This window comes from Halichoerus grypus, chromosome 5 (assembly GCF_964656455.1).
Source record: "Halichoerus grypus chromosome 5, mHalGry1.hap1.1, whole genome shotgun sequence".
NCBI lineage: Eukaryota > Metazoa > Chordata > Mammalia > Carnivora > Phocidae > Halichoerus > Halichoerus grypus.
The window spans coordinates 95,403,803-95,410,023 of NC_135716.1; the positions used below are offsets into that span (position 1 = coordinate 95,403,803).

Below are 6,221 nucleotides of genomic sequence, written 5' to 3' on the forward strand. Positions count from 1 at the left end.
AGCAACGCCACTCAGAAGTCTGATAGACATCCCAAATCTGCTCCTGTCCCTGGCTCTATGCACCACCATCTCACGGGTGACAGCTGACAGTCTTTGCCACTTTCCCTTCCTTTAAGGTCTCTGCTCAAATATCGCCTTTCCAAAGAGGTCGTTCCTGACCTATTATTTTTTAATAAGTTTTTTTTTATTTAAATTGAATTAGCCAATATATGGTACATCATTAGTTTCAGATACAGAGTTAAGTAATTCATCAGTTGCTCATCACGTCATGCCCTCCTTAATGCCCATCACCCAGTTACCTCAATCCCCACCAACCTTCCCTCCAGCAACCCTCAGTTTTGTTTTGTTTTGTTTTTTAAAGATTTCATCTATTTGACAGAGAGAGACACAGCGAGAGAGGGAACACAAGCAGGCGGAGAGGGAGAAGCAGGACCCCTGCCAAGCAGGGAGTCCGATGTGGGGCTCGATCCCAGGACCCTGGGACCACGACCCCAGCCGAAGGCAGACGCCTAACGACTGAGCCACCCAGGTGCCCCAGCAGCAACCCTCAGTTTGTTTCCTATAGTTAAGAATCTCTCATGGTTTGTCTCCCTCTCTGATTGCTTCCCATTTAGTTTTCCATCCCTTCCCATACGATCCTCAGCGCTATTTCTTATATTCCACACATGAGTGAAACCATATAATTTCTCTGATTGACTTATTTCGCTCAGCATAATACCCTCCAGTTCCAACCATGTCGATGTATTTTAATTCCAGTAGCGTTAACTGTGTTATATTAGCTTCAGGTGTAAGATACAGCGATTCAACCATTCTATACATTACTCAGTGCTCATCATGAGAAGCTTACTCTTTAACCCCCATCACCTATTTCACCCCGACCTATTATTATCATCTAACCTAGTTCCCCCATCCCCTGAGCTCCCCCACCTTTCCCACCACTCTGTTCCCTTGTTCTGCTTTATTTTTCTTCATGGTACTTACCACTATCTGAGATTGTGTTTATTGTCTGTCTCCCCCACTCTGTGAGGACAGGGACCTGTCTAGTTCTCTCCTGTATTCCTAATGGGAAAAAACCAGATCTGAAACATAGTAAGTGCTTAATATTGAATAAACAAGCTCCTATGACCAAGTCTTAGTCATAATTCCAAATTTAAATATTTCTGGAACCTAATCTTATTCACAATTTAAAACCTAAAGATATTCTACGTCCAACTCCCAACTTTTTCTTTTGTCCTTATATCATCATTCTGATCATTATCTCTCCCCCTATTTTCACACATGTGCACGTACCCAGATTCCAAATGATGGGGGGGGGCGCTTTGGCAAGGTAATCCCATTGGAAAGAGGTCCCAAAGATGTATTTTGCTTAGAAATTTAGAAAACATTAAGAAAATGTCAACTGCCCATGTGAAAGAGGGGGGCCTGTTGGGATTGGGCACTGAATTTTCCAGGCTTCCCCATAGTACCCCCGCCTCGCACCCACCCAACCCCCACATCCCACACCTGAGAATTATTCTAGACCCCACCATCTACCATCCCTCTCCTTTTCTAACAATTACCTAAGGGCAGGTAATTTGACCTCTACATATTTTATTCATTCCTCTATCCAGTCCCCCTGGCATGTATCCTATTTTAAGCCCCTTTATCATCCTAGCTGTTGAAACAACATCCAGAATGGTCCCCCTGCCGAGTTTCTTCTCTCTCCCAGCCACTCAACCCACAGGTGCCGGAGTAATCCTTCTTAAGTGCGTATCCTAGGTTGTTTGGGTCCAGCTTCAGGTCCTGTTCCTTTTAACAGCCTTTTTTATTTCCCACACCAGACCCCCACTTCACCCTATATTAACTCCAGTCTCACTCTCACTGTGTTCTATTTACTTGTTTCCGTGTCCGTCCCTCACTCTGAGCTTCTCAAGGATGGGATTTTATCATTCTGTGCTCTCCAGCCCAGCACAGGCCCTTGGTGGGCCTAACAAACATTGAATCTTGCTCAAAAGTCTTTGCTGGGTCTACATGCACATAGCAGTAGTTCTGTAGAATTCACACCAATCACTGATGAAGCAGCCAGCTCTCATCCCAAAAGAAACAAAAGGTCTACTCTTCCAGAAAAGAACATTTCCAGTTTTATAGGCATTCTGTGATTGTGTCTGTTGTTTATGATGTCTCACGGACACAAATATTGCAGTAATGTTACTAGGGATAAATTGTATTGCTCCAGCTAAAAACACAAATCAATAAAATGTTTTCCTCAGTAGCGAAAAATGTTAATAATGTTGTTGGCTGTAACTTTTAGTGCCATAAAGATAAAACCCAAAGGTAAGAGACCATTTAATAACTGGGTAAGTTGTGAGGGTAACATACACTCTTGTGTGCCTACCGGCCTCCCCCAGGGTAAAATCACACTGGGACCCCAGCCTTTTCTTATGGCGTTCTGTCTACCTTGGAAAGCCTTTCCTCACCTTCTGTACCTGGGAGCTAGAGAAGGGAAGGATTCCTATGCACTGAAAAGCAAGTAAAACGTAGACTCAGGATGGATGCTGAGGCTTAATGGTCCCATACGATCATTTCCAAGTGGAGGTTTGTGTACCGGAGGAGAGAAAAGCAGTGGAAATAAAAACATGGACATAAGGTGGCCCACCCTGAGTGTGAGGATCCATGGGGAAAATGTGGAAAAGAAAAGCACTACCATTTTTACAGCAACTTCTTCTCATTTAACCCTCAAAGCAACAAAGGGTAGGCAATACTAGTTGCATTTAACCTGCAAACATTTCTTTATTCTTTCTTTTGACAGTCATCTTCTGAACACCTAATATGAATCAGCCCCGTGAGGGAGATACAGAAATGGGACAAAATAAACAGAACCTTGCCCTCAAGGAGAAACATACACGCAAACAGGTGGCCCCGATCAAGGAGGAAATATGCAAGTGGCACGAGGTGGTGTAAAATCATATGCAATCCTGACATTTTTCCAGGGCCTTAGTTCAAGTGTGGCTGTCATGTGGGAGAGAGTGAGAACTTCTGAGAAATTAAGGAAAATGGCTTTTGGTATTCAGAGAGCAATAGCTTTCTTCCCTATACCCTCCTCATCTCCACCCCAAATCAAAGTGCCTCAAAGCGTGCATCGAACTATCGGGAAAACTCCATGCACGGATCATTCCTTACCTAATCCCTGAGTCTAGTACTTCTGCCAAAACGGCAGCACCAGGAGGCAAAGCTCAAGTCCTGCGAAGCACTGGGGGCTCATTTTCTGAGCCGATCCTGAAGGATAGATAAGGAGTTCATCAGGCAGTGGGGGTGGAAGGAGAGCTCACCAAGCAGACAAGTCAGAGAGATATTCTGGGCAAAGGGAACAGTTTGTGCAAAGGCGTGGAAGCCTGAGAAACCATAATAGTTTAGGGAAGCCACGAGCTTTAGTGTGAACGGAGGCAAGTATGGCAGCAGGTACCAGGAAATGAGCCTGCAGAGATATATCGGTCCCACGTTATGGAGGACCTTGTCTGCTACCATAAGGGCGATCAAATGAGTGTGCTGTGCTCTCCCAATGCGGCAGCGGAGCGGGGGAGGGGGGCCTCTCTTATGTAACAAGAGAAATACAGTTGGAAATGTGGATGGGGCTCGATTCATGGCAAAGCTGAGGGGTTTGGGTTTTAACTTGCAGACCGTGGAGCATCGTCTAAATTTGGGATCTAATTGGAGGCAGGTAACTGCAGGCCCACATCACACACTGTTTCTCACACCCGATGGCTCTTGGGTGTTTTAGGTGTTGGCACAGTGCTTTCCGAGTATCAGGGCTTACCTGCGAGCGGCTTATCCAGCAAACTGACTCAGCATGCGTTTCCTCGCTCTCTCTCCCAGACAAGGGGGACCTTTCCTCCTGCGTTCTTCCATTCGTCTGCTCAGTGAACTACTGCCATCAATAAACTTCAGTTATATGAAGTTTATCAAGTCACAATATCTGGCCATCTGGACGGAATTTATTGTTTCGTGATCTGCTCAATCCTATGTGATTACCTCCCAGCATGGAGAATAACTATTTTTACATGTGCCCCTGGCCTAGGGGGTGACCCTATGTTCAGTAGCTTTTCAGACGGGAATTAGGAGGTGGGGAAGCAACCAAAGCCCAACCCCTGAGCCCTGTGTAGCCACCTACCACCCTGGGCATTTCCCTGGCAGGCTTTCGGGAAAGAACCCCAGGTCTTTCTCCCTCTCTCCAGACGCGGCTCCCCTCTGCCCAAGGCCCACGTTGATTAATTGCCCCTTTTACTACCACGGCCTCAGTCTTTAGGGAGGAGGGCGTCACGTTTGCTCTTCTCCTTGTGAGAACGGGGCCCCATTCATTCTTGTCCAGGCAGCATAATAAATAACCTGCTCCTGTTGGCAGGGAGTTTATTAGAGACTGATGGGACATTTAACAATAACTGGGGGCCTGTGATTTATTAGGTAGGGAGGTTCATGGCGTCTCCAAAGACTGGGAATGTGGAATTTAATTGATAAAGCGGCTGTCAGCAGCAATGAGATGCACTCAGTAGAATATGCATTTGAGGGATTCTCTTTGGAGCTGTCAGGAAGGGCTTCAGCTAATCATATTCAGCTCCTGCCGATGGTGGTGTCTGCTGGATATGTGCGTGAGAGACAAATGGCAGGGAGGGGGACTCTGAAAGGGGCCCGGGGAGGGAGGCACCTGTCAGTTGCCCAGCCCGATGGAAGAATGTGACACAAATGAGCAAACGGAAACAAGATTCCCATCACCCTCAGTGAGGACTCCCCTTCCAGAGGCCTTAGTCTCTCTCCTGCGAGCTGCTCAGGAGAGCAAGAGGTGCTGAGCACCCACTTCCTGGAAAAGAGGGGAAAGGAAAGAGTCAAGCGGCAAGAAGAGCGATTTGTTCTGGAACTCTAAACTCCCTGCACCCTGAGGTTTCTGCGCCAGAGACCTGTCCCTTGCTTTCCAGCCACTGACCCTCAGATACACAACGCGCGCTGCCACGCCCCCAGTTACCCTGCTGTCCCCACACCAGTTTCCACGCGCGTCCCTCCAACCCCTGGTTCGGCTGGCAGCGCCCCCGTCACTGCTGCTTTCATGCCAAGAGCAGAGCCTCAGAAACTCGGGCGGAGACTCACCTTTTGTTGTTGTTGTCTCCCAGCTCTGGAGCCCCCAGGATCCAGGCTGAGACCCTGGGAGTAAATGCCTGTGGTCTGTGCAGAGCAGGCAGCTACCTCCCCCGCCTTGGCGCACCCTCCACCCTGTTTCCTGACAATAAGCACAGATGATGGCACAGCTCTGTCCTCAGGCAGTCTTGGGCTTCCCCGAGGCAGCTCTGCTCGAATTCTCTTAGCCCCCATCCCTGGGGCTGTCGCTCAGCCTTAAACAAGGCCTGGAAGGCCCGAGAGGGGCTTTCTCAGGTCAGGCTGCTTCCCTCCTTTGATCCTCCTGCATCTATTCTTAGGCCCCAGGAGACTGGTCTGCCTCCTTGCTCCCTTCAGGGAGAGAAAGGGAGGGGAAGGAAAGCGCCAGGGAAGAAGTAATTGTCACTGTCTAATCTGAGCCTCGGTGGTGACACTGAGGGACCTCGGAGCAGAAGGGATACAGCAACTGGTTTGATTAAATCCAACCTCTCCCGCAACCTTGTTAAATTAAACTGACAGGCCGAGAGCAGACGCGGGAGGGCAGAGGGATCATCGCCTCAGGCGGGGGTGGAGGAGGCCCGGGCCCAGGTTGGTAAGAAGATCAGATGGTAGCGAAGCAGCGGCCTGCCCTTTCGTTTATTTGCTGACTACAGATAGGAGATGAGATTTATGGACGTGCGATGCTTAAGTACCTGTCTGAGCGCAGGCTGGTGAAGCTGACGCAGAGGCAGACGCCTGCCTCCCTGTAGGCTTTGCAACCTCCCTCGGCAGCCGGGCCTCACGTTTGGAACTGTGCTCGTGACATTTCAAAGGACTTCTACACATCTAACCTTTACAACAGGCAGGGAGCAGAGGGATTATCTGCCCCACCTTACAGTTAGAGAAACTGAGGCACGGAGAGATTACAGGGCCAACCAGAGTCGGGCAGAGACGGGCAACAGAGACTGTCCAAGACCCCTGGTCTCCTGCCTGTGTGGCTTCTGGCAGGCCACATCGCCTCCAACATTACGCCATATGGCAGAATTTCCCCGGTTTTAGTCCCCGGACTGCTATTTCTTCTCCCACCCACCAGAGAAATGTAAGCCACACAGTTTGCTTTG

The 6,221-nt window shown here is 48.8% G+C and overlaps 1 long non-coding RNA gene across 1 annotated transcript; it reads right to left on the bottom strand.

Moving 5' to 3' along the window:
* Positions 1-3,057: 3,057 nt before the first annotated feature.
* LOC144381885 (uncharacterized) lies at positions 3,058-5,745 on the bottom strand. The gene is made up of 3 exons (XR_013447985.1): positions 5,116-5,745; positions 3,794-4,831; positions 3,058-3,255 (listed from the first exon to the last, which is right to left on the bottom strand). It is a non-coding gene; the product is annotated as an uncharacterized LOC144381885 (long non-coding RNA).
* Positions 5,746-6,221: the final 476 nt, after the last annotated feature.